Genomic DNA, 13,890 nt, shown 5'->3' with positions numbered 1-13,890 from the left:
TCTGTTGCTCGTCAGTATTCAGACTGACTAAAACTCTAATTATTGCACTTCATTTACCCTGTAAGACTTGCTATACTTACTTTAGAAGATGATGTCATTTTATATTTTGATCTTCACTTCCATCATCTCTCCTTTTTATAATTTTTTACATCTTTTCTTTCCAGACCTCTTGCAGAGTAAATCTTATACACAAAAGGAAAACCACACTTATTACTAAACAGCATGGATAGAGAAATGTATCACATTCCTGGTTCAATTCTACAATGGCAATGTGTGGCAGTGCTTGTCTCCTGTTCTGTTGTGGTTTGGAAAAGACAGTTTCGTGGAATGTCAGTGGGCCTTGCATTTTCTAGAAAGAACAGTTTTTCTTTTAAGAAAAGGAACTAATCACTGTAAATTCAGTGAGTGCTTACAAATAAAAATAAGGGAATTAATTTTTATGCCTACAACACAGAATCAATGTGCGTTGAATGAGACCTCAGGAAGTTATATGGTTCATTCAGCAGTCCTGTGAAAATCTTTTATACCTGGCTGGTTCCAGGCATGTTTGTACTTAAAAACCTTTAATCCTTTCACAGCCCCTGGTCGCAGTCTTTCAAATGTTTCATTTTTCTGTCAGTTAGACATTAAAAACATAATTTGCCTTTTTCTTAGCTTGTTTTTAGTTCTATCGGGAGTATCTGTGGAGAGTAGTTTTTCTTTCTTGTAACAATCTTTTACATATTTGAAGACTGTTATCATGTCTCTTTTTAGTCTTTTTCTTCAGACTAAACAACCCAGTTCTTTCAATCTTTTCTCATATGTCATGTTTTCTAGACCTTCAGTTCTTTTTTTTTTTTTTTTTTTTTTTTTTTTTTTTTTTTTTTTTTTTTTTTTTCCTTTTCCCCCTCCTTCTTCTCTGGACTCTCTCCAGTTGCTTCATATCTTTCTAGAAATGTGATGCACAAAACTGGACATGACTGAGGTCATCTCAGTGCTGTCCAGAGGGGAAAGAATTGCTTCACCTGTCCCACCAAAGATGTTTGTTTTGTACATCAACCTTTTAAGCTTTTCATTTAAACATATTGTTGATTTGGTTTTTGACACATTAGTGGTCCAGACAAATTTCTGCACAACTTCTGGCAAGCAAATATTTTTTCCATCTTGTATAAATGAGGATTTGTATATTACCTTTGTCTTTATTTAAAGAGACGCGAAGAAATCCAGTCTGTGGGTTCCCCTCTCCACATTTGTCAACACCATTTTGATTTATCTTCTGATAGTGTAAAAGGGTTGCAGCTTCCACAGTAATGTGGTCTTTAATAACAATGCCATATATTGAATTATGTAGATAGTTAATAACACTGTTTAATACTGTTGGACTCCAGTCAAACTCCTTAAGATATCACTTAATATATTGTTCCAGTTTTACAATGATCAATTTTGAGTATTTTTTTAATGAGTTGTATACACTGTTGTCAGCTAGTTTTTAATACCCTTTTTTTTCTTAATTGCTTGTCGAAAGAGCATGTAAGATGCTGTCAGAATCCTTGCTGAAGTCCAGATGCTACATGCATAGCTGCTTCCATGTTCTTTGGACTTGTTATGTTGTCATAGAAGGGAAACATGTTGTTTTGATATAGTGGGGCTTTTTCGTTGAAATGTGTATTAGCACTTAGTAATCACCTAGTTAGTGGCATTCCATGTTATAAACTCTTCTGGGTGAGTACTTGGTGTGTTGCCTCAGTGTGAGCTATGTGAGTAACATTGCACAAATCATGAAGAATTCTGCAGCTTTTGCACTTGCTTTCAATTTCAAGTTTTGTTGTTACTGTTTTTGTTGCAAGCTGTGTTGCAGCAAAGTGCCTTCTTCTGGAGGGACTCAACCTGTAGTGTGTCTGGGGCACAACTCTGGAGCTTACAACTCCGTAAGGCAGACTACTTTCCTCTCTTGCCTGTACACAAGATATAAAGCAAGTCAGTTGCTGAATTTGTGGTCTTGTTCATTTACTGCAGGACAGTTGATTCTGAACTGCAATGCACTGACCCATAACACTGCTACTCTGATAAAATAGATTTCTCTAGATATAAAGTAGCTAGTGATATATATATATATATATAGATAGATAGATAGATATTTTTTTTTATGACTGCTTTCTGAGTTATCCTTACATGCCTTCATCAATATCAGCTCCAATTATAGGCTTTGTCTCTGTAGTTGGGTGTTTGGCTTGTCTTCAGATGCACATTATGGCCAAGGTAATCAGAGTGGAGTAATCCTTCTAAAAGCTTGGTGTTGTAATAAGGGTATTTCGGCCTGGACAAAATTGAGGCAATTTTCTTCTGATTCCCATCTTATGGTATACATGGTCATTATAGCATATGGACACATATGGAATGTGTCATTATAGCTGGTCAAACTTCAATAGAGGAAGGACTTCTTTCCCTAAATTTCAGTTTGTTCTTTCTCCTTCTGACAACTAGAGAGCTCTGCATTCTGGCCCAGAGAGCCATTTGCTAGCCATGATCATCAAGTACAGCAGAATTGGACAGAGATCAGTCAGTGATCTGTTCTTTTCAAAAAAAGGCACCCATTACTGAGGATATGGGTGTGTAAAAGAGGCAGAAGACAGCATCATTAAAACCTCACTGTCCATAAAGAGATAAAGTGCCTGTGGAAGTTGGCAAGAGTTACGGCTCTGTGGGAAATTCCACTTCTAGAACAACTTAGTGTTTCAGTAATTCACTTACATATAGATATTGTGACATTAGACATGGATGTATTTGTGAACATGAAGAAGAGAATGATACCGCTGCTTCTCCCTTAATCCCTGTTTTGCTGGAAGGAGGCAGAATTCTGTAAGAACATTCACAACCCTGACCCTTCATTTGCATGTGCTTTGCTGGTTATACCACTGAAACTTGTGCAATTGCTGAGATTAGAGCTAAACTTACTTAAACTTAATGTCTTGAATATCAACTCCTGATTAGAGGAACACCTCGTTTGGTCTTCTGCTTAGTTGAAAACTTTAGTCAGTCTGAAAATCTGAATTTGATTTTTAACTCCTGTAGTTCATTCACTACAGACAGTCTTGTGACTTCATTTTTTTCCCCATGCTTCCTGCTACCCATCAAATGTTTAAAGCAGTGACAGAGCTAGAATCTTCCTGCAGGTTTGTTCAGTGCAGATATGAAGTTCAAAAGAGTGTTAAATGTGACCTTTCCTGTCATAGGACTCCCAAAGCAATAATGATGCAAAATTCAATCAAAATCATCATTCATAGTCTTGAAAAGTCTTTTCTAGAATTCTCCTACAAAGGTAAGGCTTTGGCTTGTTCAGTGTACAGAGAAGAATTCTGCTGTGTGTGGATTTTGTCCAGTGTGTTGTTAGGTGTTGCCCTTCTCCTAAATTTTCTTTGTTATGACAGTCTAAATATGTGCCTCTTCTCTGGATTTGTCGCTACTTGATCTGTACTCTTTCTTAGGTATTTTTAATCTAAATGTACAAAAGTAGTTCTTGAATATCTTTTGTTCATAGTTGGAACTGAGCACTTCTGGTTGGTCATTGTGCCCCAGCTCATGGCAGCCCATTGCTGTGAAGAACTGCATGCACTTGGGTCTAGAATAATAAAAACACATATTTTAAGAGAGGTTGGTAGTAGCCCAAGAGCCAGGGCCAAATTCTTTTTCTGATTTCTGCCTTGTATCCTCTGCTGAACTGCTTCAGAGTTAATTTCTTTGAGGGAATTTATAGCAGTGGTGAAATGCTGTCCTCAGCATCTATCAGAATTATTGCTTTTTCAGGTTTTTCCTACTTCAGACTTCTTCTCCAGAATATGCTTGCACCTGAATTCTTCTTATTTTAACTTCTATCCATTGGCTTTTCTCAGCACAAAACCACAATTTTGGACATGTCCTTATTTAAAATGGGGAGAAAATGGTATAAAAATATCCTATGAATTAGAAGAATTTCTTTTGACCCAGCTGAGTTTTATTTCCTTTGACGAGTGGTCTGTCCTCCTAGTACCTCTGAGTCGTGGGAGTGATTTTGATAGATGTGTATTAGAAAAGGGCTCCAGTTTGTGTGCCCTTAAATGTTGCTTACAGTTGAAGTGTGAAGTGGGGCAAAGACAGAAAGAAGGGTGCTGTGATTCTGTGTACAGCCCAGCTGGAGAATCCCACAATACTCATAATGAACCTTTGTGGGAAACAGGGTGCGTGGATCATGTCTGCAGACTTAATACTGGAGTTGTTTTTGTGGTATCAGCCACTACTTGAATTCACTCATTCCTCATTTTAAGATACTAGTCCTGATAACAAAGCCTTCAGTATTTCCCCGCTACTGCCATTTGGAATGTTTTCCTATCACCTTTTCCTTAAGAAGAGATTTGAATTGCTTCCTTAGTGAACAAGAGAAAATCTGTAGGCTGTGTTTTGCTGTAAACAGCAGATTTCCTTGTTTTCATTTGGCTGTAGGCATCCAGACTGCCTTTGCAATTGGGACAGAAAGGATGTGATGTGCAAAGAATAGTTAAAATGCTGGGCATTCTCCAGTGTTTTGGCCATGATAGCTGTCCTATGGATAGTTGCATCCAAGTGGGATGCTCCCATGCCTAGCTGTCTGTTTAAATCTGCTGCCCTGTGATTTCTGTTGCTGGTGCAGAGGGAATGGCATGGGGAAGGTGGAGTACAGGCAAAATAGACCTTGCAGTAGGAGTTATGCTTTGGGACTTCCTCAGTAACTGAGCAGCTTTTCCTTGGAAATGTGGTGCTGTCTGAGAGGACAGCAAGTTGCTGAGCTTCCTAAGAGGTCCAATAATAATATTCTTGGACTTATGCCTTTAACCTGCTCTCCTTCTATTTTGCCAAAAGAAAATAATATCACCAACAAACACTCAGACTATCAGCTGAAGTGAGTTCCTGCTAGAAAGTTTGAGCCTTTGAGCTGCAAGTTGCCATTTGTTATTTTCAGTCTCTGCACTGTTAGATTTAGGTGAGTGCCCATGCATGTTTGCCTGATAGAATACTCCCCAAAACCCCAGTCAATCCACCTTGTCATTTCTCATTCTGATTTTCACAGTTAATTCTTTCACTATTATTTGCCACTGCATATTTTCTTCTTTTACTGCCACCTCTTCCTATAGCTTTTCCTGTAGTTTTAAGAAAGCCATTTCTCCATAATCCATCTCAGTTTGGGAATGGAGTGATAATTGCATTTTTTTTCCTTGCCAGGGGATATTTTTATTCTGTTTGTCTCTCTGGTCTGTACTAGAGACATATTTGCATTCCGTTATTCACCTATTTAGCTGTGAAATTTATCTGTATGCAAGCAAGCCCTTAAAAAAGTAAATAGTGGGACGAGGGCCAGATTCTGTGCACTCAAAGGTACTGCAGAAGTCAGAGGAGGATTCCCCTACTTCCTCCCCTCCCCCCCACCCTGAGGAATGGAGGGAGCCTCCTTTGGGTTCGGAGCAGGGGGTGGCTGCACTCAGGTGAAATCCTGCAGGTGACTGTCAGCCTTTGGAGCAGAGCCCGCCTCCGTGCCAAGGGGTCATGACTGTCCTGGGCAGCACGAGGCATGAGCTGAGAACATCAGGGTCACACAGCAAGGTTTGGGGATGGCAGGCAGAGCATCTGCCTGCATGGATTCATCCCTGATGGCAGAAATGCAGAGCATTGTATGAGAGATCTAAAATTTGTCATGGTCACTGTCTGTATTTTATTAATTTTGATAAAGTGGGTGTTCTCTGTTTTATTTGAGACAGCAGAGAGTTTGGCTTGTTATTATTTTGAGTGTTTTTAGAAAAAGTTCTCATATAATACTAGTGGTTATCAGAAGTACTCTGCTTATTTGCTGTGTGGCTAATAGGAAATTATTAACAATTCTGGATGGTCATGATTGTACTGTTATCAGGAGAGCAGGAAATATTCCTGTGAATGCACTCCTTTGGCTCATCTAATGTTTAATTAGGGCATTCTAAATGTTATGTATCATGTGCTGAACTTCAGCTTTTCAATACAGACATTATAAAATCAAAGGAAAAATAACATTTACTTGGCACTGAAATGTTTTTAAAAATACTTTGTGTTTTTTTTTTCTTTTTACTTTTGCTTTTTATGTCTGCAGAAAGACAGGTTTCCTAACAGGGAAGGTACTATTCTCCCTGCAGCTCCTTTCTAGGCTGTGAATTTCTGTGCATAAGGGAATTTCCCGACTGGGCACTACCTTAGCCTCATCTTTTAGGGCTGGAGAGTTAGAAAGGTTACAGTGAGAACAATGGTGAGGGGGACAGGAAACCCACCTCTGTGGTTGCAGGCCTTTTCATACTTCCTTAGCCCTGTTCTGTGCCTTTCTTTGCAGAGCCTGCAGCAGCTTGGTCCTGCCTGAACCTGAGCAGACTTAACTAATCCTCCTTTTCTTCCATTTTCCAAAGCTTTGGAATGCAGTTGGTGTGAAATGCTGTGTCTTTGGGGAGTCTGCAGCAAGCTGGTATATGTCCAGCATACTGTGACCTCGCTGTGTCCGATCTGGGAGAGGAGGGATGGAGAGCACGTTCCCACTATGTCCTGTTAGCTAACTGTCCTGCTGCTGCTGGTTACTGCTCTGACAAAGCTCGTCATTAGCTGCTGGGACAGATGAATTCTAGAGGATTATTTGCATTACACAATTTAATGCTTTTTAATAGCAAATTTTTAATTAAAAGGCGAGTCCTTTTGGAAGGAGCCGTAGCAGCTGCAGCTGAATTCTGCGTGTTTAATGTAATTAGAGAAACAGCTGGGGTGGGAGCTGAGCGCCCAGCTCGCAGCAGTCACAGGTTGGTGGTGGCTCCTTGTGGGACAGACATCCTGAGTGATGTGAAGCGTGCAGGAAGTGTCTTGGCACACAGCCAGGCTGGGAGATGGTGGGACAGTTCCCATCTTGGCTGCCCAGGCTGGTGAGCAGCTGGGGAAGCAGAGACTGTGGGTGGTAGCCATCTGCGTCAGTTCACTTGTCACTTGTGCTGCCGTGGACCATAGTGCTCAGTTTGCAGTCTGTTGGGCCATGCGTATTTGTAATAGTTTCAGCACCTCCTGGCACATTGCAGAGTATCAATGACAGAGGACATCAGGTAGATTTTGCCCTCCAGTTTTATTCTGCTGCTTCTGGTATGCAGAGTCTCTTGAAATAAACCCTTGCAGCATCTCTTACCTCCTCTATTTCTCCATGATACAGGCAAATGTCTGATGTCTGGTTGAAAGTTGCTGAAAAGTGAAGCTGTGGTTGTTCCTAATGAGTAGCTGATGTTTAAATAACATGGTTCAGTCGTAGAAGATCCCTGTGAACTTTTGAGTTTGCACTACTAAGGCTGCATGGAAGAGTTCCAGTGTTGTAATTACCGTGACCCAGGAGACAACCATAAACCTCTGCATTTTCTGGTATTGGCTCTGCAACACTGGCAATTTAATTTGTGCAAATATTGCATAAACACAGCACTCAGTGTGTGTTGGTGCAGAGCTAGTTGGCTGATACTATCCTTTATGTACCCCTAGTGTCAAAATGCCTCACACTTAGGAGCACCAGTCAACCTAGATTTGGCAGACAGGATTATCTGTAGCTTGAACACTTTCCTTAAGGACAGGCAAAGACCACTGATATGTAGGAACAAGTAGATTTCAGCCCATGTTACCTTTTCCTAAGCAGAGATAAGTGACTGTTGCATGAAGATGCTGGGAATTGTCCTGTGAAATTCTGCTGCTGTACTTGCTTGTTGTTGCAACTTTGGAAACTTCTTTGCTTTAAGATATTCACTTGCAGCAGGTTGCCAGAAATCATCCTGTGTTAAAAAGATCCTGCCTGCCCCAGCCATGGGCTAAGCCCCTCTACAGCCCTGCTCTGCTATTTCCTGTGGATATGGGATACAGGGAATGTTCATCCTGGGGCTTCTGTGGCAGGCATTAATGCTCCTGGCCTTTTGTGCTTGATGTACAAGTAAGAAGATAGTAATATTCAGGGCATTGGACAGGGTGAAAGGGAGATGTGAGTCAAAGCTAGGCTAGGCATATTCTGTGTTTGTGATTCCAATACCAATTAGCTTTTTAGATACGACCTTTTAAAGATGAGATGGCAGTTGCTTTCCCATGTCTTATGTTCTTGTAGTTCAGGTGGATTTTTATAAAATTTGATAGCTCTTTTCTGATTTCTTCATGATTCACTTCAACTTTTGCATTCACAGAGCTTTGCTTTGCGTGACTCAGCAGCAATTTGCATTTGTTGTTAGGCTGCTGTGGTTTGTGATGAAGATTTTCCTCTTATGTTCAGTTGGTTTGTAACACACTCAGGCATCAGAGAGCTGAGGCTGTCTGTACAGGGTCACTTTACTCAGGCATGTTATGCAAGCCATATGGCATAACTGGCATTGCTGTTTTTCACTAAAATGCCTAATTTTCTCTCATTAATATAATACCTTATCAGTATTATTTCATTCTAAAATAAAAAATGTAAGTGCACAAGGATTTTGAAACACTTTGAAGTAGCAGCTTGAAGTTCTGCTCTTGAGGCAAGATTTCCAGTGAGACTCTGAAGACAGCAGGCAGGGAAAAGTAATATTCACAGCAGATGTTCTTAGAAGGTGCTTGAACTCCTGGTACACAGCTGCTGTTAGATTCAGTAACCGCAGCACGTCCCCTTGAGCCACTCAGTGTGGTATCAGGCTCTTTGCAAATGCTCTGGATTGTGCTAGGGCCTCGGACCTTACACACATTCCCACACAAGACAGAAAAAAACTTGACCTAAATTGCATCAGCATGTGCTGAAGATCTGAGTTTTTGGGGAAAGGGAGCCATTTGATAGCACTGTTTTTCTGTTGTTAGTTGCTTTTCCAAAAGACCAGTGTTGTGGGAGATGTTCCCTGTCCAGGTAAAATGAGTTTACTTAGGATAAGGCTGGAGAGGAGACTGAAGGAAGAAAAAGATGTTTAAAGCAGTTAGCTAGATCGTGTCTTGTGTGTTGTGATGCCTCGTAGCTCTTTAACAGTGCAGTTACATGTGTGCATTTAAAACTGCAGGGACAGCTTTGAGTAACACTCTCCTCACCCTTGGTGGACTACCACTGCAGTACCAGATTCAGGAGATACTTTAAAAAAAATAGGCTTTCTCTTTGGCTTGCTGAAAACATTGCTTCATCAAGATGCTGTATTAAAACCATTGCTTATTCCTCCCAGAATTGATGTGCTTCTTGGAGATATCATCCAAGTGGTGAAGCACACTTTCTGCTGACTGAGCAGCTGGTTTTCTTGGAGAGGTTTCTACCTATCAGTCTGTAATTGATGCTGCTACTTTGCATTTGTTCTGGCAGTGTTTACTAGTGCTCTGGGCTTTTTTAGGCATTATTTCGAAAGTTACCTGTGAGACTTGTCAGTCTTACAAAATTAGATGTGTTTGTGAACTCTACAAAACCTCTTTTTTTGGTGTGTGAATGGGACCTTTTTTTCCCTGAATAAAACTTTGGGTGAAGCCTTTCACCATATCCTGCAATTTAGTGCCTTGTTGTTTGACTTGCTTCTGTTTTCTTTCTTACTCCCCTCTCTGTTCTTGTGAACCTAACCATTGTAGTACATTCTTCAGACATCTTTGAATGGGAAATCATCAGGTGACTCCAGCTGTGAGTGGTGTTGTCAGGGTCTAATTTCCTACATCTATAAGAATCCCTGTGTTAAAAGTTTTTGGCAAGGAAAAAAATATGGTTTGAATTGCTGCTTCTGGGTAACAGAATCAGCTAATAGAAATAATCCACCTCATCTTCTGGTGAATAGAGTGAGATGAGCTTCCTTGGCAAATACTGATCTCTTTTTAGTTTGGTCATATTTTGAAAGACACTCTATTACTGTTGTGCAACTTCCCTCTTGCTGCTACTTGAGACTCTTTTTGTGATGTGTGCATTTGTCTAGCCAGCCATGCTAGATGCATGCATCACTGGTCCTCTGATGAGAAAAAAAAAACCCAGTACTGTAGTATTTTTGAAGAAAATTTTAACTGGATGAATACTTTTGTTTTTATTTCTCTGTTTTTCTTATTATGGATAATCAGGTTTCGGGAGTACTTTGCCCTCCAGTGTCTCCATATAATTATGTTTTTCACTCTCTCATAACCTCTGTCAACAGATTATACAGATATAAGCAGCTTTTGTGGGCTCTGCTCAAGCACTGTGTTAAAGCTGAACTTGTGGTAATAAAGGAGATGTTAGACAGTGTGTCAGGACCAGCATCCTGTGGAAGAAATGGGATCCTCTTTTCATGGGAAGATGGTTGTAACAGAGGACAGTCCAGTACTTGCTTTACTCTTGGAACTGGCCATTCAGGAACCTGTGCTCTGCCTTCAGGTGGAGAACATTTGCACAAGTTATCTTTAGGCAGAGAGGGCTCTATACTGTCTGGATGGTGAAGGTATCAGATGTTTTCTGATGTTCGCATATCTTCATGATGAATGTGCTGAATCACGCAATGTGGATCATATTTGTGAACCACCAAGGTGGAGAGGAGGCACAGAAACTTTTAAAATGTTTTTTATCATTCAGTTACTTCTGAACATATATTCTGAAATGAATATATGTCATTTAATGGACTAGCTGCGTAGTTTTGGAAAAGGCAGGTCATGTTTTTAAGTTGATCATCCCTTACTTAGGGATGTTAGCACTGTAATAGAAAGCAGGGTGTTTTAACTTTGCATATCAGCAGACTAAACCATGGCCTTGGAGCTGCCCATTGCAGTCTCCTTGCTAATCAGGAAAGCTCCTGTGGCCCTGAAGGAGAGTAGGTAAGCAAAACTTAAGGGTGTAAGGACACTAGATTTTATTTCTGTTCTGCTATTGGCTATTGCTTTTGTTTCTTTGCATCAGTGTGAAGTTAGGGCTGGAATTGAGAGTCACAACAGTTTTGGTATATTCAGACTTTTTTTGTTGGTTTGTTGTTTGTTTTTTTTTGTTTTGTTTTTGTGGTTTTTGTTTGTTTGTTGTGGTTTTTTGTTTGTTTTGTTTTGTTTTTTGTTTTTTGTTTTTTTATCCTTTCTGACTCCCCTCATTGCTGTCCTCCACGCTTAAAGCCTACTATTCTGAGCTGTCACTAATTATTCCTGTGCAAGGTGGTGGTGCCCAGTGTAATTTTTCCTACAGCTTTTCTGGATTTTGCTGTTCTACCATTACTCCCTGAGCTTTGTCACCTCAGCAGATGAAATCCCAGGCAGGTTTTGTTCCAGCATCATTGTGGGCTGTTGTTAGGAGGTAGCTCCCTTGTTAAGTTAATGACCTGTGTCCTGCCTTCAAGGCCTTCTTTTGCTGTGCAGCCTTAGGGTGGTCAGTATTTATGAACTGTCTCTGTTGTCCTGTCATGATTCCTTACCTAAGGATGTGAGTAGTGTTTTACTGTCCTTGAAGGCTCTTTTTGCTGCCTCTGCCAGTCTCTGCCAGCTGAATTGCTACTTCCTTCCCTTTTCATAATGTAGCTGTCAAAATTGCTTTCCTTGGGACGAAGGAATATATCAGTCAGCTCATCTGTGTTTTATTTTCTGATATAATTTGCTGCCCGAATATTTTCATCAAAGTTTATCGTTCACTGTTTCTCGCTTCTACCTGCTGACATGTTTGCATGTCTTTTTCAAGGCCATTGTTCTCAGCATGCTGGTGACTGTACTTCTCCATTGTGATATCACTCATGCCACTCTCCTCTGTGCTTGGTGTTTCTGTCAGTGCTTTGGTGCCCATTCAGGTCCCAGAGGTAGTAGAATGCTTTTTCATGACCACTGAACATCACCAAACATGGCCTTGTTAGTACATTGAGCTTTCCTTGAAGTTTTTCTACCTGTACATAAGTTCTCTCTGCAGACTTTTGCCTGTGTTCTGGGCTTCAGCTCTTGTTGATGTGCTTTTGTCCTGCTTTCACCTCAAGCAGTCTTCATTGGAGTGAAAACTGCCCTGCTCTGGAAATCCAAATGTCTTTTTCAGCTGCTTTCCATCCTGTTTCCAATCTTGAATGGAAATCTTCTCTCCTAAGAAATACCTTTCTTCTCACTTGTATTTTTGTAATGCCATCTCTGCTGGTTTCTGCCAAGTGTTTGGGAGGCAAGTTTTCTTGTAAACACAAATTTTTGTTGCAATGAAGTTATTACAAACCCAACTAAAACTGCTTACTTGGAAGAATTTTTTTTTGCAGCAAGGGATTTACAGGACATAGTTCGTGAGGGTGATGTGTTGGTTCTCACACATTAGGAACTGCGTGTTGCTCCTTAATGCTGTACTGGCTTGTTTGCAGCATTTTGCTGGATGGAGTTCTTTTCTCAAACCCATGCAGTTAGATATGCAGTAAAAATGCTAAGGAAAGGAAACTAGCCAAGTGATCAGGTCAGAGAGTTTGTAGATAAAGGGAGGAAAAATATGGGAATCAACAGGCAAACAGGACAAGGAAAGAATTAAATCCTCTGAGGAAGGGTACTGGCAGTGGTCTCTGCACATTCATGCTACTCTCTTCTGGGTTTGAGTGTGTTTGCATGCATGTGGAAGAGTGCCTTAACAAAGGAGAGTTGCAAGGAGGACTAGAGAAGAGCAGTGACAACACGTGCAAAAGCTGTTCCGTATATGCCAAGTGCTAGTTTGAAACATTCCCAAGACAGTGATGGTAGCTGATGTCATGCACTGATATGAGGTGCAAACTGACTTCTTGATACTGACAGAGAGAAAATAATGATGCTGGGAAAATCAAGGCAGGTCACCTGCATTATATGTGGAAGAGAATTGAGGATAGGGAAGAGAGGCAAAAGTACCATTGAAGTGACAGAGCAGGATAATGAGGTTTTTCTTGTAATGATGAGAACAGTTGGTGCTACTTTGGTCAATACTCAATTACAAGGTGTTAAAATGACTGAGAACCAGTCTTGTCTCAGCTAGCTGCTTTACTTGGGTGAATCAATAGGCAAAGACTATAGATGGTCAATGTGAAGAAGATGTCTTGTTCTAGTCAGGATGTGAAGGTTTAGGAATTGAGTCAAAGAGAATTGCTAACTTGTGATTGATTGGCAGGGAAAAGACTGTAGTTCTGAAGCAGAGGAAAAAAGCAAAAAGTAGAATTTATGTAGCTATATGAAGTTTCTCCTCTTGAGTTACAATAGTGCCTAGGTATCCAAGAAGGGTCAAATAAATGTAGATTTTGATTCAGAGAAGAGGAAATGGCACCGTGCTAAATGCATAGGTACAATAGTTATTGCCTGTGTGTAACATGGGGAAAGGAGAACAGAACCTCAGAGATTCCAAAATATCAGGGGATAGTGGCCCATCATGGGCCTGGGACATGGAATGGTAAAAGATGAAAGTTAATTTAGGTACTAGGAGCAGAATTAAGGAGGGATAGCTGAAGGTGGATGAAATTTTGAGAAGCAGAATGTGATCAAATATGTCTTTGGAAACAAACAGGTCAGAAAAATGAGACAAGAAACTGCTTCTGAATTTTGGGTAAGGATTTGGAGTGTAAGTCGGTATGAAGTGAGGAAAAAGAAGTAGCAGAAGAGAATATCATTGAACCTTTCAGATAAATGGCAGAAAGGAGACCAATGGTACTGACATGCAGGTAGGATCAGAAGTCAACTTATGGATTGAGGGCTTGTTTCAGGACTCGGAAAAAGGTTTGTTTTATGAAATAATGCTTTGGGAGAGATGCCAAAATGTGATCATGTAGGAAAAAGTTGGCAGACTCAAAAGGAGGGTACTGAAACATTAGAGAGGAAGAATGAACAGGAGGTCAAAGATAGTCAGAGCTTGTTTTGACTCTGGTGAGGGGTGAATGTGTGTGCTGGACACCCATCTGTTCTTTTGAGATAATGGAAGGAAATAGGTCACTAAAGGAGCACATCGAATAAAGGGCATGGGGAATTAATAGACTGAGTGGGTTG

At 40.5% G+C, this 13,890-nt stretch overlaps 1 protein-coding gene across 8 annotated transcripts in view; it reads left to right on the top strand.

The window, feature by feature from the left end:
- CAMK2G (calcium/calmodulin dependent protein kinase II gamma) overlaps positions 1–13,890 on the top strand; it is a 117,836-nt gene that overhangs the window by 54,464 nt on the left and 49,482 nt on the right. The gene's annotated exons all lie outside the window — the stretch shown is intronic.

The sequence above is a fragment of the Cinclus cinclus genome, chromosome 7 (genome assembly GCF_963662255.1).
Source record: "Cinclus cinclus chromosome 7, bCinCin1.1, whole genome shotgun sequence".
Classification (NCBI taxonomy): Eukaryota; Metazoa; Chordata; class Aves; order Passeriformes; family Cinclidae; genus Cinclus; species Cinclus cinclus.
Note: the sequence above shows the minus strand (reverse complement) of the source record. Positions and strands in the feature narration are given on the sequence as shown.